The 24,206-nt window shown below is 42.7% G+C and overlaps 1 protein-coding gene across 2 annotated transcripts in view; it reads left to right on the top strand.

Moving 5' to 3' along the window:
* ncanb (neurocan b) overlaps positions 1-24,206 on the top strand; it is a 98,045-nt gene that overhangs the window by 1,939 nt on the left and 71,900 nt on the right. Inside the window, exon 2 of one of the 2 annotated variants that reach the window (XM_056758279.1) lies at positions 13,325-13,362. The exons of the other annotated variant lie outside the window; for it this stretch is intronic. The gene's annotated coding sequence lies outside the window, so the exon portion shown is untranslated. The remainder of the gene's footprint in view (positions 1-13,324; positions 13,363-24,206) is intronic. 2 annotated transcript variants of the gene reach the window in all.

Raw genomic sequence — 24,206 nt, 5'->3', positions numbered from 1 at the left:
GTAAATCAGTGTCCTCCATTCGGACCAAGAGTACTTCTGCGAAAGTGAAAATCACAAAAAAATTGTGCTTGATGCTGGACTGCAGTGATGAGGAAAGTTTCTTTATTTTTTACCTTTCTAGTAGGAACTGCATTGTTTTGTTTACCGCATAACTCTTGATGAAGAATGTTGACCACTGGCTTAGTAATTAAACCTTTCCCAGTTTTATCACAAAATGTAGGTTCTGTTTGAGTACACGTGTGTTGGTGTGAGTCCTCATTATGATCCCAATCGACCAGGTGTGTAAATGTCTGTGTGTGTGTGATTGACAGCTGACAAGAAAGAGTGGTTCTGTCCAATCCCATGAGCCAGAGGAGCCGGTTGGCAGCTGCTGCGTCAACAACAACATTGACACACTTAAGTGTCGCCACCAACCCGCTTTCACCCAAACACTGAATATTTATCAGAGCCCAGACCTGGAATACATTATTCAAAATGGGCATTTGCCTCCTTAAACACCAATAAATGAATCATGACACCTGGTCTGTGTTTTTGTAGAATGTGAAATTGCACTCCAATGATTTAAGTACACAAGGGAAAATAGGTTAATTTTAATTTATTGCCATCTTAATTCTGTCTCAATTTTGAATAGATTCAGTTTTTTGCTCGAAGGCTCACTCCTGAAAAACGCACTACCTTACTCTTTACAGATTCATTTAGAGAATGTTTTATCGCTTACCTGGTGGGAGAGGTCCAGGAGGCAAAGGAGCTGGATAATTATGCCAGCAATTTGCACAGTGCTGGTCTGAGTGCTTAGGCCTTCAATATAAGATTCCCTTACTCGCTCTGTCCTGTCTGCTGGTATTGTTAACTGGGACTGTATTTCAGCACTGGACAGCTCCCAATCGCTGTTTGCTTGGCCATTGTGCACTCAGCTGCCGATCGCTAATAAATGACACAACCAGCAGCACAGCAGAAAATGATATTTGCTCCAAGCAGTTCACCCTCTTCACATTTTCATTCAGAAAGACAGGGTAGAATAGACTGATGGTTGGCATTTCACTGGGAAAAAGGCATTTGGATTTGCTGTTTCATTTTCCGCCTGTAATGTTTTGGATTCTCCCTTCCATGCGCCACAGATATATGGAATTAAGCGTGCAAATATTTACTGTACCATATCTCAAGAAGCAAGGAAACCAATTGCTCTGGTTTGAATCATGCACTCTGATCCTGCCTTCTCTCTATCTGCCTTTCTCCCCTGAGCTACTTGGTTTTATTAATCCTCTTCTGATTCTCTTTGTCTATGCATTAGAAGCACCTCAGTAACCTTACAACTACTGTCTTCACACTATGTGGCAGGAAATATAATTAATTTCTTTCAAATCCCTGTATTCCTGGTTTGAGCAACTATCTATTTCTATTGTCAGGGTTCATAAATGTAATCTGCGCCGTATCATTCTGTCGGAGATTAGTTTTCGTTGACAATGAGGTTTTCGTCTTGCCAGATATTTCAATATGTCATTCATTAACATGGAAATGACTTTTATAGAGGGTTAGATTGTGCTGTTGGGTTCATACTATTAGGTAGTATCAGGTTATCAGGACCTGTTCATTTTTTTATTTATTGAATCCCTATGCTTGATGAGAAACATGTTGATGCATGTGTATGCTTACTGTATTTGCTTCATAAGCACTGAACACATTGTCACTACTGGAAAGTCTACTGTATATTTTCCCCCACTCCTTAAGGAATTCTCACACTAAGGACCCACTGATCGGTACTTAGACCAGTTGAGAGAGACTTGACAGGCAAGGAGCTTATGCCAACTAGTCTCTAGTCCTCCCAGAACTCGATCACAGCTGGGATCCGTTGTCCTAGGATCAGTTCTTTCCTTGACAACCCTGCCAGACTGAAAAGCACACCATTGATTGAACGTCTCACAATTCGCCCAGTGGCTCATCGGTCGAAAGCCCCACAGAAGACTTTCTTTGCAGTCTATAATGAGATTTTGCGACACTTGAGTGGTTTAACTCAGGAATACATTGTGGTTCCCTTTTACAAAATCAGTGCGAGAGTTATTAGCTCTTTGCTAAGTCGAGGTTTGAAAGATGATGTTTTGTGTGTGGTGTGATTTATGTGAGAACACAAAAGCTTATGTTGTTTTGATGAAGAGCTGTGTGTTTTTCCTGTGCAGATGTCTTATTATTATAGATGAAGTGAAGATGGTGCTTTGGAAATGTAATTTCCTCTAGAAGTATTACATTGTTTTAGTGATGCACCAACAGTGGCGTCATGACTTGAGGCGTTGGGAGACGCTTTTTATCAAGTCAACAGGCCTGCAGTCAGTTAAATACTACGCAAGAATAAAACAGGTCTGTTTCTTTTTAATTCTTACATGTAGAGACAAAACATTACAGAAAAGATGTGTCTAGGTTAGGGACGCACCGATATGTAAATCTTGGCCAATTACGATAACCGAAAATTCACATTGGAAGCCGATAACCGATAATTTGGCCGATATACAGTATATGCAGTAATATAAATTTCCCTAAGACTGAAACAAAAGGCAAAGAGTGGATAACTGCTTTTATTTGAAAACATTCACAGCAGAAAACAAGGTAACCCTTTGTTCTATTTTTCCTCTGAAAATCATGTTCCAAGCCTACTTTTCACTAGTTATTGATTCTTTTACTTTCAAACTATTTGGGTATATTTAATAAACAAATTATAGATGTTCTTCCAGAAAATTTTTTCAATAGCCACATGTCAAACAGGTCTCAAGACAGAAAAGCATTCAGACAATATGCTATTGTTCCTATAATTTACACAATGAAATTATAAATATACACAACATAAATACTGCATCTAGTACATACTGTACCTACATCAGCAATGTTTTGATAATATCATTTAATGAATGATCACAACAGAAAGACAGTGCTGAACTGTACTGTATTTTAACTGCGAGCAGCTAGCAGAAGAAGTAGTTTGACCAGTGGAAATGATTTAAGATTTATTGGCTTTAATATATCGGCATACATTTTTATTATCTGCCGATAACATTAAAAAATGACCATTTATCGACCGATACCGATATGGCCGATAATTTATCGTGTTTCCCTAGTCTAGGTCAAAGTTGTCGGTCACTAACTCCAAATTGCAGATTACAATTTTTCTCATTTTTGTAGTAGTCAACCTCCAAGGTCCCACTTTAATGCTTTTACAAATGTAATCCAGAGTATTTAAGGTGCATTTCTTTTCCTGGAGAACCGCATTTCTTGGGGACCTCATTAAATTCCTAGATGGATTTTCTCATTAGTGAACTCTAAGGTGCCCTTAAATCGGATGCCCTACACGTGCTGTATAAATGCAGAATATCAGAAAGATCGGTCTCTGAATTGCTTGGTGGGCTCCCTGCCATCCCTCCACCTTCTCGTAATTAAGAAGTCCTGAGATTTGTCTCTGTCTGAGTTTTAATTATCTAGAGCCAGGGCCCAAAACTCTTTGACTTTCCTTGTTGCGGTCGGACCTAATTGACTCTATTTTGGTACATTTGGGGTCTTATTTTATTTTAAGAGGTAAACTCTTGTTTTTAAGATATAAATGGGTGACTTGTGTTTTCTCCATTAAAGATCATGAAGCATTGAATTAAGGTAACTGGTGACAATTGAATTAGCTATTCATGCTCTGGCTTGCCAGTCCTGCTGTGTATAATTTGCTGAGTTTGCACCTGAGCTGGTTGGAAACCCATCCAAGAATAACAGTTATTGTTTCTTTGTTCCTTGCCCCTGGTTCGTGCACTTAGTCTTCATTGCCATCGGACCACATAAATGGATTTGGCATATCTTACATTTTACATGTAAAACAAAATAACCTTTTTTCTCTTTTATATAATCAAAAATACAGTCATACCTCCTGCAGATTTTGCCCTTCGATTTTGGTTCTCCTTGCCAGCTGAGGATCTAGATTCTGCTTCATCCCCAGTGACCTTCATTATTCAGACAGGAAGAGATCAAAAAGGGTTAGACCATCTTACTTCTTCCCTTTCCTCAGAAACCAAAGAAAGGATGCTGATGGTGGTAACTAGTGCCTATGAACACTTTCAGTCGGTCAGATACTGTAATAAAGGTAGGCTGCTGTGGAAAACCTCACTGCCCACACATAAACCTGTCAGTCAGCATGCTTGAATATTATTAATTCATGTATTCGGTTCCAAAATCTAGTGAGGTTTCTACATGTGCATCAACTCCATCCTCTCTATATCAACTGCCACTTTGCCCTTGATGTTGCAAATTTTGTGATGCTAAATTATCATAAAATGCACATCACATATAAAACAATAGATTTTAATTCACACATCTGATTGTATTTATGCGTTTCATTAATTAATGCAATATATTTATAATTTATTCTATTTTTGAATATTGACTTTGCCACCATGCATGTAAGTGCTAAACAAATTATATTTGAATTGTTCTTTATCCATATTGGCAGTATTTTTCTGTTGCTCTTAACTAGTGTTGAACAACAGGCACCAGTTTGTAATCACTGTTGTCCTTTGGCCTTTCTGGATGGCTGGTTTCTTTGGTGGATTATTAAATTCTGCTCCTTCGGCAGAGCATTTATACACATCAAGTATTGCAGGATGTTTGAAATTCACCCTACAGTATTTGTCCTTGTAGAGTTATAATGAACATCTTCAACGCAGACAACACAAATGCATCTTCTGGCACTCAGTAGGTCATCATGAGAAGGTCAAAACGTTGCTCTGGGAAGTTGCTTAGGGGAGTTTAGTGTTTGAAATGCAATCAAGCCGTTTGATTACACCGGCATTCATCATCACCGCACAGAGTTACTGTCCTCATTCCCATCTCGCAATCAAAAGCAATGTCTCTTCATGGGAACAGCGCATTCGTAAATGACTGATCTGAAAGATGGACTGTTGGAATGATTGCGGCGGCTTTTTGTAATTAGCGACGCTGTTAAGAAGAATCAGGAAGTACTTTGGTTTTAGCCATGCTGCTTTTATGGTTGAAATGTTTGGCCATTGCCCCACGGTGTGTTAAACGTATGTGTCAGTTTTTCCTTTTCGGCCCTCAGTGGCAGTGGAGACTTTGTACTGGTGGCTGAGTGAATTATATGTTTGCTTTGGTTGTGAAGTGATATTAAAAGGTCAAAGCTGAATGGTGTTCCTTAGGGCCTTTGTGTGTTTGGTGATGTTATACTGTGCTCTTCTACTCAAACACAGCGGTGAGGTAAAGTTTTATTCTTCATTGCGCCCTGTTGCAGTGCATTGCATGGCCGTTTCGAAGTAAGCTCCATTGCTAAACTCCAGCCTTAATAAGCCATTTCATGAAGCTTTTCTCAGACCTGTTTTTTTCAAGCTGCGTTTACTTGACTCTCCCTTTGTGTTCGTAACGAAAACCAGTGTCCCGTCATAACCCCATGTGTCCCTCCTATTTTTCCTCCCTCATTCCTTCACAGCCATTGCTTGCAGTTACTACTTTTCCCATTTAATTAGCCTGCAGGGAGCAGCGCTGTCTTCCTTCCTTTGAGCAGGATTATGTATCACTGTGTTGGGAGTGGAGCTGTTCTCCCTTCATTAATTATACACAGCATATCCAACAAACCGTCCAGTTGCTCAGGCAATAAATAAATAAAGGACCCTTTACGGCATAATAAAGTCGACACGAAACCCAACTGTTCACAGCGATCAGACTCAGCTTTTTAAAGTTTTAGAGCACTGAGCTGAACAGACCAACTTTGATCTGTGTGGGGTTTTACCACTTTAGGTTATTGCTTTCAGTTCAGCGCTGTACAAAAGTCCAGAAAATCTGAATCTAGTATTCACCTGGGAATAAAAGTTATGATGTAAAACGTATTAGCAGTATTTGAGTTTTAAGATTACTAGATCAATATTCAAAAAAACTTGGCTATTTCCTGGCTTCCATATGACATGTAGTTGGAAAAACATGTGGAGCCCACGACTGCAAACAATTCTGAAATTCATGCAAATGCAGATTCAGCCTCTCACTCACATTGTAGTGCTTGTAATGTAATGTAATAACAACGAAATCAAGAAAAAGGTTAGAATTACCTTCACTGGTGGCCTCAGACTTTAGAAGAGCGCTGTGGTTGTTTTATATTCATACAAATGTGTCCTACCAGTCTGCAAGTATGAATTGCATATGCATGTGCTGTGCCGTATGGCATGGAACATTATAATATCGTATAATGACACCTGCTGTTTATTGTTTCTTTTTGAGGTAAATATGCTCTTGCCAAGGGTTATTTCCATCTGTAATTATGTACTGTACACCCACTCATACATTTTGTCCTCTGCAGTGCTGTAGTTATGAGGACCGGGGAAACAAACATTAGCGGAAACTCTTTGAAAACATTTTGAAGCATCAATAAAGATAGAGGCGTTCCCAGAAGGGGCTGGAACAGTTGGCATCTCTGACAGGATGACATTCATCAGACCTGTTAGCTCTGGATTGTTTCTGGTTCCTTAGAATGAGAGAGGAATGGCGTACGGTCTCCCCTGGCGAGCTGAGCGCAGGGCTTGGCGTGGAAGTGGGACTTAAGCAGCGAGAGATGATTAACACAAATCTCGACAGCGCAAACGCTCTGAGAGTTCTCGCGCAGCTTGAGTTGGCAGAGGAGAAAGTCAGGGACCATGTGACACGGTGCATTGAGGTTGATGACTGTTGAAGGGCACGGAAGCATTTAAAGTTTCACAAAAGGGAATGTGATAGGGTGTATGATGTGTCCTACGTTATATCTATTGGGCATTAACCAAAAAAACGGATAGAAGTCGACTTAACAAGATTTCATCAGCACACAACAATTCGAATAAGTCCAGTTTGAAAATACTAACCTAAGTTATTCAAATACATACAATCCAAATTAGAAGAAGAATCCTAGTGGCGTTTCAAGGCTTTTTGTTTGCTACAGTACTTGTTATATATTAAACATGACTATAACTAAAGCTAACCTGAAAGATGTGGACGGTATTTATAGTTTATTGTGTTGCAGACTTTCACATGCAGGGATAGCTATTTGTTCATTGATAGGGGACTGTTGAACGCTCTCTCACCTTATCAGCTGTCATGCCTTCTCAACCTGTACTATGTTGGGAAAAATCGAGTGGGTGCAGGTTAGGTATGTAGTTAGCAGTGACCGGTTTTGCTGGAGAACGTCTAAAGAAAACCCTTGTGGTGTTGCCATTCATCACCCTTCTATACTACTATATCAGATTTGAGCCAGCAGGAGCGAGACGGAAAAAATAGAGGCGGATGGGTAGAGGCTATAAGTGGCCAAGTAGCACAATACGTGGAATCAAGGCCAAGTTTTCCAAAGTAAATTCACTTTCCTTTGTGTACAGCTATAGCGTTGACTATAAGTATAAAGTTTGGTCCATATTGCAGCATATACAAGATGAACTGTTTATGAAGTTGTTTTTTCTGTTTATGATATAATTACAGTTGATGTCAGAGGAGGTCTAGCTATCATATCAAACCTTATGAGAAACAACAACACGCTCACCAGTGGCAAGGTCGCCTTCCTCGAATAAAGGCAGGAATTTCTAATTACAAATCATCACTTACTTAAGGTTTTATTGCAAAAGGTAAATAATACATGTTTAATACAGAATAAGATTAAAAGCTATTACCTACAGTCCCACATGCTTGCATTATGAATGAGAACATCTGCCCTACCCTTCCAACCCCATCAATAACCCTGTCTCTTTGATCAATGCGGCACATGTGCCATGTGGGCTGTACCGTTTGCTTTGCATCACATTAATTAGGCCAGACCTGCAAACCCTCTGTTCACAGTTCAGCTCTACCTGAATGACAAATGACCAAACGGCAGCAGCATATATTTATTGTTTATACAGTAAAGGATTTTATGTTGTCACAATCCAGTATGTACCTATCGTTACATATGACCACATGTGTTTGGTTTTGTTTGTAATAAGTTGTTTTGAGGTAAATTAGTTTATGGTCTGGCTAAAGCACAGTTTATGCCTAAATATTGAGTTAAAAATGAGTGAGACTAGTTAGTTTATGCACTGGAATTCCCTTTTTTATGTTTTTAATACAAAAGCATAAATATGAGAGCAGAAGCAGTTATTTCCTCTTTATTTTATCTAATAGAAAACTACAGGTTAAAGTAGAACTCCCTTTTGTTTCTTCTTTATCTTGGCTATAGTAAGTCCTGATTTTCTTGCGTAGTGTAACAACCTGACACGGATGATAACAGGAGTCGGGACAGGCGACTTACACGGTCATACACGGGAGCAGGAAAACAGGATAGACAAACCAGGTATACAATACAATACTCGACAAAGAACTAAGGAACACACAGGACTTAAATACAAGGGGAAACACTAGGTAAAACAGAATCAGGTGCGGGACTAATTAACAATGATGAGGGACAGGTGAAAACAATGAACAAGGCAAAACACATGGGGAACACAGGCTGGAGTGTTACACGTAGAAGGAGTCCAATAAAAAAAAAGAGGGGTTTATGGTCATCTGTTAGATATATTTCCTGAGTTGTAAAGTAAAAAGACATTTCAAAGTAACGGAGAGAATGGGAGGTCTGTTAAATATTTATTCCCTTACAAAATATAAGCCAACCTATGCTAGAGATATTTTAAAGGGGACACGGCACATTATATTATTCCCAGATCAAATGAAACAGAGTCCGCACATTGTTATAAAGATTTAGAGGTTTGAATAAGGTAATATCACATCATTTCGATTCACGGAGAAACCACCCTTTGTCAAAGTTAATGTGGAACAGCTGTTTTTATGTTTGCATATTCGTTCATTATCATTTTTGTCGCAAGCCGCACAGACAAAGCCCTTGAGATGCAGTTGTAAGGAATTTATTACCACTTAGTTGCCTTCTTGCTGTTTGTCAAACACATTTCTCTCTTTTTGTCTGACACTGTCTCTCTATTTCTCTGTCTGAGGCTCTCTCCTTCCGTGCTATTTTGCAATACCATTCCGGTAGATACAATTTTGGACAAAAATACATTAAACGGTGATACCAGGACTTACCTAAATTCTTTAAGAAATGTTAAAGGGGCTCTTTTGGAAATTAAATATTGACAATTTGATCAGTATTTCAGCCACAGTGTTGGTTATATCGTTTGCAGCGTCAAACCGTTATTTGTAATCAGTGTTGGGTGTAACTAGTTACTAAGTAATTAGTTACTGTAATTTAATTACTTTTCCCTTGAAAAAGTAAAGTAAGGGATTACTCATATGTTTTCTGTCATTTAAATACAGTTACTTTTGATGTAATTAAACTAAATACTTTGTGAAATATATGCGTGTGCAATAGCGTAATTGACTTCAAAATTCAAAGTCTTACTTTAAAATAATTCTCACATTTGTAATACTTTGGTAGGTGAATAATATTATTTGAATGAATTCAATGAGCCGTTTCGTGTATATTCTTGGATCACTTAACTAATCAAGGTTGATGTAGGATATAGAAAGTAATTAGTAATGAGTAACTAAATACTTTTTGGACAGAGTAATTTGGACAGTAATCTAATTACACTATTGAATATGTAATGAGTAACTAGTAATTAATTACTTTTTCAGAGTAATTTACCCAATACTGTTTGTAATCCATGATTATTCTGGAACCAGACATTCCAAATATCAGGAGTTGCACACCGAGTAGTTTTTTACTGGTCATGTGATGTCAGGATGTCATTTTTTTCATAGCGGACAAAGGTGGTTAAATACGTGAAAAAAATTCAAGTGGCAGTAATGTGGAGGGATTTATAAAGAAAACTTTTAAAGAGTAAATATATATATATATACATAATTATTTTTTTAAGGTCTTGCTTTGGCTTATGGAGTCTCCACCAAAAAGTTTACGTACATACACGGTGTAAAAACACTTTCATTTTCTAATAATAGGCAGTTATTACTTCTTCTTGACTGACTCTCAAATGATTCATTCTGCGATTCATGTCTAATCCCCCTTTTCTGTCAGCCCACTCTGATCTGATTGGTCGGATGGTCTAGTCTGCTGTGATTGGTCTACTTCGTGCAGTGTCGCAAATTGAACGTAGTAAGGCATTACATGGAGTGCCGCAATTCAGACGCGTAACTAAAATTCGAAACGACTGACGACTCGTTCGAGTGATTCAGAGTCGACTCCTTTTTCTCCCGAGTCCCTTACTCTGTTATTCGTTGACTTTCGGCTCCAGAACTTGGCAGACTGCTTACATTCACACACAGGAGAATTCCACTGCGTGGAATTTAATTTTAAGGACATTCTGTAATACTTACTCTTTAATGATGTTTTATTTCAGATAGCTTGGGCACGGAAGTTTTGGTTAAATGGTGCTCTGGGGAACAAAATCTAGCTTCTCTTTCAAAGCCACAAAGTCAGTGTCCTGGTTTTCTAGTGCCTTACTTAAGAATTGAGATGTCTGAAAAATGACATATTGAGTCTATATGTTACCTTTTATAAAATTGAATACAAAATATATTCTAATTGTTAAAAGTGATTTCTAAAACAATTCCCTCTTTGAAGCTATTGTTCATACTTTTAAAGTATCAGACTTCATAATGATGTCACCAAAATGAACGATATCTAATCTTTTGTGGCGTGTTGACTTGACTATTACTTGTATTAAATCAGACCTTTTCCACAATAAGCCGCAAAAAACATACCATTGACTTGAAACTGAATCATATTACAGAAAACAAGCACTTACAAACAGCCTGGTGACTTTTGGAAGGAAACTTGAGTATTATTTTGTGGTGGTGTTTATGTGTTTATAGCAATGCGGTTGAACTCCATTCTGTAGAGTTAAAAAAAAAAAACATTGAATTGTGTTCCAATTAAAATTTTTGGACCACCAACACGCCATTATTTTGACACATTTGCTCATGGCATTCTGCCATGCATCCTTCAAAATTAGAAAGCGTTGCTTTATTCGACAACTTATTAGGTTTTTCATCAAAACACTGGAGACGAGTAAATAGAAAGCTGCAAATGGAGCTTGTGTCTGTTGCTCTCTTTCTGATGCACCTGAATCAATATGGCACCAGGGGTCCATTATGTCTGACTCCGACAAAGAAATATCGCTGTGACCCTTGGACTTTTGAATGATTTCTTTATTTTTCCTTTCCTTAGCTCTCTACTTTTCTGTCTATATATATCTTAATTATTCTTAAAAATCCTGTCTCTGTATTCTGTTTATCTTACATTGATTTCTTTTTTTTAACACTAACACCTCGGTCTTGAGCATCCGCAGTTTTATATCTCATTAGGAGCTTTAAGTGAGACTTTATATTTAACGAGCATAGCCACAAACAGGACTGACATGATTATAATAGATTTATTTATGTGCTATTTTGCATGATATTTTGATCCTTGCAGCTGTGAAAAGGTCATTTAGGCCAAGGTTGTTATCATGAGCTAAGGCTAACAATGAAACGTATTTGTTTGCTTAACCAAACTAAGATTGCAAGACTAATTAGATGACAAGATGTCTGAATGAAACTACAATTTATAACTGTTAGCTTTTTGTACAGTAAGGGATGTTTAGAACTAGCAACATTTTGTAAGAAAGAAAATGTAAAATGTGTTTGGAAAACTTTGTAATGAAACAGATCCTGACAGAAGAACACACAAGTCTATTCTCATAAAATCTCTAAAACCACAGTGCCTTACCCATAGTAAAGTCATTGTCTAGATTTGGGAATTTCTTTTGTTTTTAGAAATCTTTCATTTCTCAGCTCACCCTCTTTCTCTACCTTCCTGTCTCTTTTTGTCAATGTCTTGTGCCATTCTCCGTGTGTTCCATCATGTCCAGCTGACTACCCTTTCTCCCCCCTAAATCCATCACTTTATTTTGTTGGTTTGTTTGTCTTTTCCCTGCCAGCCTTGTTTCTCCCCAGTGCATGCTCTGAGAAAATTGAATCATAGCTATACAAGCTCATGTCAAAGTATTGCACGATAAGTATATATAATGCATCGTTTTAGGTTTTGGAATGTCAGCATAAAACATTTGTTTTCTGTCTGAATCTGTGCCATGTCGGATCAGAATTGCAATTCCGTATCTGGTCAGTTTGTTTTAAAGTCAAATCTGCTTTTTTACAGTTGCCTGTGTCTGAAATTTCATGTGAGCTGCGAAAGCCATTTCTAACCTTTACTGCTGCACAGCGTGAAAAGTCACGTGCGATTCAACGCCGTGGACTCATCGCTTCCTTGAGCGCAATTGTGTGTGTGAATGTGATTTCAGGGTGGTTGGACTCTGTCCCAGCCCATCTGTCAAAATGTGTGTGCTTTGCGTTGTGGGTTAGAGGGGAATCCCTTTGTGTTTGCAATAGGTTGACTTGTCTAGCACCAACCTGTCTTTATAACTGTGTGTGCGTGCTCTCGCATGTGCGATGTGTAGGAGAAGCTGCAGTTGTGGTCCAGCCATATGCTTCGCAGTTAATAGTTGAGATTTGACTGCTTGAGTCGTGTTTTCATAAAGGGATTTGGAGAAGTGAAGCGGGACAGAGTAGCTGGAAGCTGTTCTTACACCTGTTCTAAAAGCCCGGCTAATATACTTTACACACACACCTACACATTCCATTGTTTTTGCCAGATTGTGGGAGTCAATGCTGTAAAAAAAAAGCTGGCACTGGGTCTTCAGTGTCTCAGTCATGTTGATGGATCCCACGTATTTGAACAGAAACGTTGAGGAATTGGTTATAAAAGTCCGTTGCTGATGTCCCTCAACCTTTTTCTCAGGTCTTCTATATTTGTCCTTTTCACACTTTTGTCTTTCTTTTACCCATTACAGACCTTGAACGAATGTTCCAGGTTTAAAACTGGTTGCCGTCGATTACCATAATAGACAATGATTAACTAAATGTCAAATCGTCTGTACATACAGTAGAATATTGCAGTTTGAGGTTTTGACATTGTATGAAAGACTTTAATGAGGCATTGATGTTACATAAAACGTTGTTGCGCATGCTTTTTCCAATAAAAATGTTGGTTTTTACTCAAAATGACAACGGTAGCCGATCTAAGAACAGAAATCCACATCTTGGCCTCTTGACAAGATTATATCAATAGTAAGATGTTGCGCGAGGTCCATTTCTCACATAGCAATGCCATTGTGTTTTCCTGGAATCTGCTTTTATCTCCATTTCTGTCTTGCATCTGTCGATTTTGGTTTTCCAAGATTTCTGTTAAATAAACGTTTTCCTTGGCCCTGAGTTTAAAATCACAGCTTTGATGTATTCCTCATGAGCTTTAAAAGCGACAGGCTAGCAACTTTGATTAACTGAGGCATCTTTACAGGTCTCAGCCGGCAGTGGTGGTGTAACCTCCAGGCTGAGGTGAGCAATTTATATCTGCTGCTTGTTGTTTGGTTCAAGAGTGATTTGTGATACAGATGTGCTTAAAAAACATTTAAAGTATGGAAAAGGCTTGTCTTGATGTGTTTTTGAAAGTTAGAGCATATTTAAAATACATAGTTTTGAAAAAGAAAAACGTAATGCAAATGGTATGACAACACAATGGGATCCATCAACTTATAATAGCTTGTAAAGATTATACTGTACATTTTTATTTTTTTATTTAGGCATTTGGCAGACGCTTTTATCCAAAGCGACTTACATTGCTTTATCCTATACATTTTACATAGGTATTTGCAATCCCCCTGGGATCGAACCCACAACCTTGCGTTGTTAACGCAATGCTCTTACTGAGCTACAGGAAAGCTTTTACAGTCATTTTACAGTTAACATTTACATTCAGAACTTTTTATCAACAGTGTCTTAATTTGTCAACTGTCTAACAGAGACTGGATTAAGTCAACCAGTTTATAAAGTCAGATGTTAGACAGCTAGTTGACCTTCTTGACCAGAACTTAGCTATCTAAGTTGGCGCCAGAAGTGGTACATTTCAGCTTTTTTAGTAAAGTGATTTTATCCGCCCCTTTGTAAACACCTCGTATTGATCACTCCTGCTTGTGATGTGTAGCTGACACTTAACAAAGACATGTCACACCTATTTATTTCTCAACATCAACTCGTCTTATTCGCAGTGCTTTCTAGTCATTTTTCGGTTCCACAGGGAGCAGGCAGAGGGACCTTGATGCACAAAGAAGCAAGTTAAACATTTCCCGGTCGTCGTCGCCTGTCAGATATGTCAGGGATGTCAGTGGGTGCAAATTAAAAGCAGCAAACGTTTGAAGTTGCCAGTACCCGAGCCCCCGCAAATAAGCTCTCAGTCACCTCATTTTTCAAAGCTATTGCTTCAGCTAAGAGACGCGGAGATGGAGGGGCCCGTTACTGCTGGTGGGAATCAGACAGCATGTCTGTGGACCACTAGGAGACAATTCAGGTACAAGCAAGGATTGCCAAGCTCATTTTACTACTGATATTACCATTTGAACAGCGGAAAATGGGTAGGCAATAACTTTTAGGGTCCATTTGTTTGTTATAAAACTGTGAAGACACCTAAAAAGGCATTTGTCCTTGATAGGCCAGAAATATTATTGCTTTATGGATGAATTCCCACCCTACACACACTTTTTGGAAAACAGTAAAAATGTTTTAAGAGGATTTTTGCATGTCTGTTTTGAAGATCTAGCATAAGAATCTGCCCCCCACTTACATTTACATTTATGCATTTGGCAGACACTATTATCCAAAGTGATTTACATTGCATTTAGGATACATTTGTTTCTAATTTTGTACAATCCCTGGGATCGAACCGATGACCGTGGCCTTATTAGCGCCATGCTTTAACCATTGAGCAACAGGTTTAACTTACATTAAAGGTGTCATCAACTGGCCTTTTTATTGTTTTATACTGTTGTCTGAGGTCTACCTGTGATGTTCGCATGGTTTTTATATTCAAAAACATCAAAATCAATAAGTAATAGGCTATTTTCTACCCGGGTTTTTAGGCCGGCTCTATTAACGGTGTTAATGGACGTGCCCCATTGAAGACTTGGAAGTAAAGGCCCACCACTATGATTGGATAGCAGTTTGCGTAGTAAACTTAGTTTGAGCCTTCTGTGAATTTGGTTAGACATGTAACGTTAGGTTACACATTATGAGGACATATCAAACAATCTCTAACAAAGCAATAGTGAGGCATCGTACAGATATTTTTACTCGCATGAGAGTGTTGCGCCATTTCTGTCGGATCCAATATTGACCGTCTAGTCAATCTTGTGTCTCCCCAAATCCAACGTCGACCTGTGCCTCTGTTCAACAAAAGTTTTACCCACATGTACTGGAACGTCTTTAAAAAAAATCCTAATGTCAGAATCCGAAGGAAGGTTATGCAGCGGCTGTGTTCTTCCACAACCAGGCACTGCACAATATTTTGCAATCTTTAATGGCATGTTTACTGCTTGCTTGCTCTATCTGGTTCTGCACCACTTGTGTTACTTAAGTACTGTCATACGCAAACCAGTGGGCGGGGCTAGAGAAGTAATCCTTGATATTCTTCTGTGGAGGCGATGTTTCAGTACTGACACATACAGGATGTTCGCTTGAATACGATTCCCTCTCACATAACAAAAGCTCTGGTTAAAAATTATGTCTTAATTCATGATGAAGGAAGAATCGACACACCAGAGCTCTAAAAATATAAAAATACTTTATTATTTAAAAGACTATCGCATGGCTCGTGACGTTTCGAGCAACACTAATGAACCCCAATTTATAGGTGTACAGGGATCACATGTCATCCAAAAAGAACATATTCAACAAATTAAAATAAAGAACAACCAAAATTGTGAAATAATAATAATGCGTCAATATATAAACACGCAAAAGTCTATTTCAAATTACATTATAAATACGATTTTACAAATCGTATTCCAAATTTAAATATAAATTATACACCTGCAAAAAGACAAAAGACAAAAAATATATATATATTTTTATAAACAAAGCGGGAAATCAACATCTAAGAAAAAGTGTAAAAAGAACAAAATATCAAGAAAGAAACAAAATATTAAAGAAATGGATGAATATCAAAATCTTCATTTAATCCTCTTGTGGATAACATATCCAAAGTATAAATCCAATAAACCTCACACTGTAAAAGCCGCTTATTAATATTGCCTCCACGTCGTGAAACCTTTACCAATTCAATTCCAATGTATTTTAAAGTCACAACTCAATGTCGCATTTGTGTAAAATACTGCACTACCAAACTCTTTTGATCCTGGTGTCTAAAAAAGAAAAAAGTGCAAAGATGTAATTATATTAAAAAGTTTGTAACACAAGTAAATAAATAATTACAAGTAAATTCATCGTTGATGTAGAATACTAAATTTGTTACACCAAAGCAAAAAGAAACCGTAAAAAGAACAGATGTATTGATACTCCCCCAACAACCAAAAAACAAACCAGCGTTGCTCATTCGTGCACAGAACACATCCTGCTTAGTTACAGGCAATCAGGGCCTATTGAGAATAAGGCAATGGCTTGTGTGAAAACCACTCCAGTTTGTATCGGTGTTTGACAGCATCCTTTTTCTATACTGTAGTGTTAATGTGTCAGACAGCCTTTGCCCATCTTCTGCTTAATTGCATCTTTTCATGCCGGCGAAAGAGAACGCACACACACGCAAGCACACTCACAGACGCATACATGACAGGCTGCCAGACAGGAGACAAATGCAGCGCACCTGCATATCACACGCTTGAAAAGGCCAGTAATGAGGTGCGATGCAGTCTGTTATATTTCAATCCACTCCAATCAAATTTTTGACTAGTATGTCAATTATGTCAGCAAACATTTGAAATATTCATCCATTCGCCTGGTCACAGAGTCAAATTTTCCCCAGTGTTGTGAGTCTGACCATATGGTGGATTGGAGCGGCGAGTCCGAATGCGTCTGCGGATGGAGGCTTACAGGAGAGTCCCAGATGGTAGAAAAACCTCTGCATCCGTCTCCAACTTTCTCCAAATATGTTTTATTTAGTTTGCATTGTATTCATTTGATCACAAATCAGACCTTTTAGTATTTGATGCATAATTGAATAAAAATGACATTTGATTTTTTACCCTTTGAATTCCAGCTAGTCTTTTCTTCAGCTTATTTTTTCTTTACCATTCATGACCAGGTCAGATCCCAGAGTGACACTTCCTGTCTGTGTTGTCACTGATGTTGTTGCTACGGGAGAAGGGCCGAAATAATATTTGTCACCCATACAACAGAAAGACCACAGTTTTAGTCCTTATCTCCATGCTGCTTATTCTCACTCTCTCCCTTTCATATCTTTTCTACACAAACACTGAGAAATGAATGGCTGCGATTCATATTATTTGTTTGTTTGGTGCATTTATGGTGCCCCTCAAGGCAAACTATTGTTTATCTTGCGTCACAAGTAGAGATATGGGTTTTATATACACAAGCCTTAAGCCCACTCACAAATTGTCTTTTCGACGACCACACTGTATGTAGAGACAAAGCCAAAGGAATCAATAAACTTAGGCTATACAGTATATCAGAAAAGCCTGTTTTGCTTCTGAGATGAGCCATTAGAAAAGAAACTGTATTGTGTTGTGAAATAGAAAATGGATAACAGCTATGTAAGCAGATTGTTTGTTCTGAAAGTGCAGAGGAGATGTGAACAACCCGTATTGAAAGTGTGAGTGTTTTAGGGGATTCTTTGTTCTTAAACACCAAATCGCATTAGTATTGCAGAACACTAACAAGATTGACTCTGGATCAGTTGATGGAGGCCGGAGGCTGTGGGATGCTATGGAGGTCTGGCATGATATGTTGCCAAGATCAGAGAGCTCGGGCTGGGCAACACAACAAGAGGATTTGTCCATGCCAGCACACAAATGCCTTCCCACAGTGGAAAGGGAGTGGGTAGTATCTTCAACTGTGTCTTTTATTTTACAAACAAAATCTCCTGAAACATGAGCAGACTTACAGACAATACTCATATACATCAAGAAGCTGAAGATTGAGGTGTGAGGGACTCGGTCGGATTTTTGTGTTTATAGTCCAAGCTTACAATGCTTATTTTTGGTCTGCAAGCACGCATTGTTTTAAGTATGAGTTCCATTCGTGTGTGTATGTGTGGGAATGTCTTGGCTTGTGTGTTTGTTTGTGTACGCTTTTCTGCCTCCTTGTAGGAGGTTCTCTGCTTGTCAGCTGTCACCTGCTTGTGACAGCCAGCGAGCACTCCACGGCTCCTACCTGCAGACACAATTAGGAGATAGACTCACATGCTTCTCAGCTGTGATGGAGGCTGGGATGGAGGTTGCGGACTGACAGCAGGAAGGTCGCATGGTTAGGGGGAATATAGAACATCCACCTGTTGGGAATGGAAAAAGTTAATTGATAAAGGTGAAGAAAGACAGATGGGGTGCATTGAAGATAGAGAGATAGGTTTGTACTGTATAGAGTAACATTTAACATTATGTTATGCTAACATCTCTATTTGTTTTAATTTATTCTGAGACATTTGAGATTCGCTGAAACTGATTTGTAAAATGCAGTTGGGTCTTGTGATGGTGTGTATCAGAGGACTAATAATAATCTAGCGGTCTGTTTCATAAATGTGTGTCACCTTTGTTTATGAAATCTTTTGTGATACTAAAACCTAATACCACGGAGTGCCAGGTGAAAATCACTCCTAAATCATTGAACTGCTAGATGTTGTTTACAATGTACAGGACATTGCAGACTTCAGTATTAGACTAGTTGATGTTACTTCAAGTTCATTCAAGGAGTAGAGAAACTGGAGTATCTCACATTTTGTTATTGTCAGGAGAAGAACCCAAATGCAGGCAGGTAAGGGTGAAGGCGTTTTACACAGATTTATTGACTGACAAAACAGGGTCAAAACAAACAACCTGCCACGAGGGGCAAAAACTTGACTCAACGTCACACTATAACAAACAAGGCAAGATCCAAATACCGTATCACAGGCAGGGTACGACAACACTGGGGACAGTAGAAAACGTCTTGGTTACGTATGTAACCTCAGTTCCCTGATGGAGGGAACGAGACGTTGTGTCGAGAACGACAGATGGGGTTCGCCCTTGAGAACCAATCAACTCTGACTACTATAGAAAAGGCCAATGAAATTTGGCGAATGCAATTTGCATGCCGGGCTCCGCCCCCGGAAATCCGGTATAAAAGGAGGCCGGCGTGCAGCATTCACTTACCTTTGTTCTGAAGAGCCTGAGACCTCTCAAACTGCAGCAGAATACGATACGTGTTCGTGGCATAAGGGACACAACGTCTCGTTCCCTCCATCAGGGAACTGAGGTTACATACGTAACCAAGACGTTCCCTTTCTGTCGGTCTCTCGACGTTGTGTCGAGAACGACAGATGGGGTTGCCTATGGAAAACGCCACAACGCTGTATCGCGTCACAATCTCTAGCGAAGCGACGGTAACAAGCCTGGGCGTGTCATCTCGAAGCTTTCGTGAGACTGTAACCTTCCAGTGTGGTGGTCGGGGGGTTCCAGAGCTTTCTTGGAGAAAGATGGGTACAGCCCTGACCGGTAACTTTCACGGACGGGGCCTTAGCTCTCTATAGGCGAGAGGCCGTCCAGATCAGTTTACACCGGGTAAGCGCGACTCTTAATCAGAGAAGCGCTACAGAGGCCACCTCCTACCCGTGGGGAGGAATATGGTGGATATAGGTATGGTCTCGTCCTTGGAGGAGAACGCATGGAACGTGCGGACTGAGTAGTTAACCGCGAGGTGGAGGCCCACCTGGGGAAGCTCATGGGTTACCAGGAGTGGGAACCATTCTCATGAGGATACATCAGACGGAACAGCCCACGGAGGGGGTGTTACAGACGTCCGGTAGCACTAGGTCCGGTTAGAGCTATCTGTGATAGCTCACATGGTATCCCGGCCTAAGGGGGAAGGCTGCTCTGCCCAGCCAGCCCCCAGGGGGTGCTTGTTTGGTGATGGATGGAATGCCTATTCTTAACCAGTGTCTGGGTAAGAAGGGAGGCTGGTGAGGTACCAGTTTCTTAGCGATGTGTTCGGGTAAGAAGAAAAGGTAAATAGCACACTGACCCAACCTGTTAGAGGGTGGAAAGGTGCTTTCGCAGGCATACGCCCCCCCGGATGCAAGTCCTACATGTCGCCACGCAGGACGTGGGCTGACACCGGGTTTACGCGAAGGTTGTTAACCCTTGCGAAGGTGTTTGGGCATAGCCCAACCCGCAGCTCTACAGATGTCTGCTAGAGAGGCGCTTCTGCCAGTGTCCAGGAGGTGGCTAAACTCCGTGTGGAGTGAGCCCTCACTGCCAATGGGCATGGGAGATTCTGAGATCGGAATGCCGTCGTAACGGCGTCCACGACCCAGTGCGCCAGCCTCTGTTTGGAGACAGCCTTCCCCTTCTGCTGTCCTCCAACAGACACGGAGCTGGTCAGAGCTTCAGAGCTCTGCGTGCGGTCCAGTACGTACTGGACACAACACTAATCGGGTTGGGTCTTCCTCCCCTATGGGGAGCGCCTGCAAGTTCAACACTTGGCCCCGGAGGGAGTAGTGGGAACTTCTTGGGCACGCATCCGGGCCTGGGTCTCAAGATAACGTGAGAGTTTCCAGGGCCGAGTTTAAGGCAATCCAGGGACACGGAGGATGCTCGGTGGTCCCCTACCCTCTTGAAGGAAGTGAGCGCCGTCAGGAGGGCCGTCTTACTCTATGAGGAAGATCGGAACCTCCGAGGGGCTCTTTGGGGGGCCCTGAGGCTCCCCAGGACCACTTAGGGTCCCAAGAGGGTATGGAGCGGAGATGAGGCGGATTCCGCCCTCTCGCTGCTTAGGAACCTGGTGACCAGGTCGTGTTGCCCTAGAAACTTTCCACCGACTGAGTCGTGATGAGTGGCAATAGCGACTACATACACTTTCAGTGTGGAAGGGAGATGTTAGTCTCCAGTCTCGTGAGGAGGGGAACACAATCCTGATCAAGCACCTCAGTGGGTCTTTCTCGTTGAGAAAGACACCAGGACGAGAAGAGGCACCGTCTAGAGGCGTGTAACCGCCTAGTAGATGGGGCCCTAGCCTGGGTGATGGTCTCAGCCGTATAGGGGGAGTAGCCATCTTAGGATCTTCTCGTCCCGTCTAGAGACCAGACATGGGTGTTCCAGAGGTCTGATCTGGGATGCCAGAACGTGTCCTTCCCCTGAGAGAGCAGGTCCTCTGTCAGGGGAATGGTTCAGGGGGAGTCGCTGTCCAGAGCATCGGCTCTGAGGCCAAGTGCGGTTAGACCGGTGTGGTGTAACCAATAACACTTGGTGCTCCTGCTCCCTGACCTTGCACAGAGTCTGTACAAGAAGGCTCCTGGGGGGAAGGTGTGCTTCGGCCCATCCCGCGGCCAGCTGTGCGCAAGGATATCCGTGCCGAGGGCAGGGACTATCAAGCGGGCAAATGGTGGTGTTACGGGAGGTGAACAGGTTTTACCTGGGCCTACCCGAACAGCCTCCAAATGAGCTGGACTGCACGGGGGTGGAGTCGCCACTCTCCACGAGGCATAAACTGGCGAGAAAGCACGTCGGCTGTCTAGTTCAGTTTGCCCGGGGTGTGTGGCCTGCAGGGAACGAGTCACCTGTTGACTCCACCGGAGGAGGCGTCGAGCAAGTTGTGTTTAGCTGCTGTGTGCGAACGCCACCCTGACGATCTGTATTCGCTACAGCTATAGTGCTGTCCTCGGAACAGCACGTGCATGTCTCGCACGAGAGGCCGTAGCCTGCTCAGTGCAAGTAGCATAGCCCACAACTCTTGGCAATTGATATGCCAGCGCAGGCGGGGGTTCGTCCAACACCCCACCTGCGTGCCCGTTGCACACTACACCGCACCCCTGCAGGGAGACTTCAGTCGTCACCACGACCTGCCTCATAACCTGCTCAGAGGGACCTGAGTCCGTCGAAAAAGTCATAAAGACTAGGGGTTATGGTGCGTCGGCATCAGGGCGGCATCACCATGCGCCTGCTGCCGGTGTGCCACGCTCTCCTCGGAACTCGACTCTGAAACCAGTGTTGGAGCGGTGTCATGTGCATCAACTCGAGGGGTATTAACCCGCGAGGACGCCATGTGTCCCAGGAGCCTCTGAATTGTTTCAGGGGGACCGCTGTCTGCCTAAAATGTTCATTTCAGACAGTTCAACACTGGTTGGGCACAACTGCGGACAGGTGTGCCGACATGGTGACAGAGCTGAGTTCCATACCGAGAAAGAGGATGCTCTGCACTGGGGAGAGCTTGCCCCTCTCTTGGTTGACCTGGAGTCCCAATCGACCTAGGTGCCGGAGCACCAGGTCCCTTTGTGTACATAACAGATCTCGCGAGTGTGCCAAGATAGGCCAGTCGCTGAGATAGTTTAGTACCCGCTCGCCTTCCTCCTCTCAGGGAGAAAGGGCGGTCAGGGACAGACCGAAAGGGAGGACTCTGTACTGATATGCCCGCCTCTCGCACGCGAACCGTGGGAACGGCCGGTGTCGAGGAGGATCGAGACATGAAAGTAAGCGTCCTTCAGGTCGATTGCCACGAACCAATCCTGACACCTCATAGATGTCAGGACGCGCCTCTGTGTGAGCACCCTGAATGGCAGCTTGTGAAGGTGCTCTGTTCAGGGTACGCAGCCTTTGGGGGCAACCCGCCGTCTTTCTTGGGAACGATGAAGTGCGGGTGGTGACCCACTGAACATCTTGGTTTTGAGGGACGAACTCGATGCCTGTTTTGCCAGAAGGGTGGTGACCTCTACCCGAAGTACGGAGGCGTCCCTGCCTCTGACAGAGGGAGAGATGATGCCCCGAAACTTGGGTGAGTCTCTGGCGAACTGGATCGAGTAACCAAGACGGACCGCCCTCATTAGCCAGCGAGACAGTGTGGGCAGCTCTCGAGCTCCCAGGGACTGTGACAGGGTGACCAAGGGGACGGTCTGCTTCATCATTCCCACGGGGGGTGGTTCGTCGGCTGGCGGAGCTAACCATGTCGCGGGGAGTCCCCGGAGGGAAGGTTTTTGCTCCGCCTGCTTACCTGCCTGGCGGGACAACGGCACGCACTGTCGGTTTGAGAGTGGTGACGGCTGTCGTATGTGTACGACCTCACGCCTCGCCAGGGTGTGAGGTCGGTTCGCCGAGCACAGTCCAGTGGAGTGTGCGATCGGCTGCAAGTAAACCCGGGGAGAACAGAAAACTCAGTGAGTAAGTGGGCGCCAAGCCCTAACAAGGGCCCGGCTTTGGTGACGAGGCAGGAGTCGTCCCGTACCGACCGATCAGAGCCGTGGCTGTGAAGGTTCGGGCCCGATGTTGTTCTCCCTGGGGTCTTCCCGTCAGTGTCCCTTCTCGCGAGGAGGTTGCTGACGGGGTGGAGGTTTCCCCCTCGACCTCTGCTTCCGGGGTGCCGCCTGTGGGGGCACAGGAACCGGAGCCGATGTCGAAAGGGTCCTGGGTTGCAGGGAAGCAGACGTCACGTGAGATCTCGGAGGCCTGTAGGCGGCCGAGTCGCGGCGTGAAAAAAATGTGGTTAATTGCCACTGTCTGCTTCGCCGTCAAAAAACTGCTGAGCGCAGTCCTCGACGGTGTTACCAACAACCCACCCTGCGAGATGAGTGCATCAAGAAAGCGGACTTCCTTGCTGTCACTCTTCTGCACAAGGTATAGCCGGGGGTGTCTCTCCTGGACCACTACCGTGGACATCGTCCGACCCAGGGCCCGTGCCGCCGCCTTAGTCGCCCGTAGAGCGCTGTCAGCGGTGGCACGGAGATCCTGCATTATACCCGGGTCGGCCTTACCCTCGTGGAGCCCTCTCAACGCCCTGGCCTGGCGGACCTGCAGGATGGCCAAGGCATAGAGAGAGGAGGCAGCCTGGCCCGCAACATCGCAAGCTTTCGACACCAGTGATGCCGAAGTCTTACGTGCTTTGGACGGTAGGAGTGGTCGATCCCCCCCCAGGTGGTAGCCGTCCGCGGCACAGGTGCACCGCAGGCGGACGTTCCACCCGGGGGATCTCGACGCAGTCCTTGGCTGCCTCACCATCGAGGGAAGTAAGGGAGCCGGAGCTGGTTTCACTGGAACGGTCCGTGAGTGGAGCGTTCCAAGTTTTACACAGCTCCTCATGCACCTCCGGGAAAAACATGGCACCCGGGGTGGGCGCGGTTTGCACCGCGCACCGACCTCGGGAACCACGCATCCCCGGGTTAGCACGGATGACATCACTTCTGCTTCCTCCTGAAC

This window comes from Triplophysa dalaica, chromosome 10 (assembly GCF_015846415.1).
Source record: "Triplophysa dalaica isolate WHDGS20190420 chromosome 10, ASM1584641v1, whole genome shotgun sequence".
Classification (NCBI taxonomy): domain Eukaryota; kingdom Metazoa; phylum Chordata; class Actinopteri; order Cypriniformes; family Nemacheilidae; genus Triplophysa; species Triplophysa dalaica.
The sequence above is the reverse complement of the archived record's forward strand: the minus strand, read 5'-3'. Positions and strand labels throughout refer to the sequence as shown.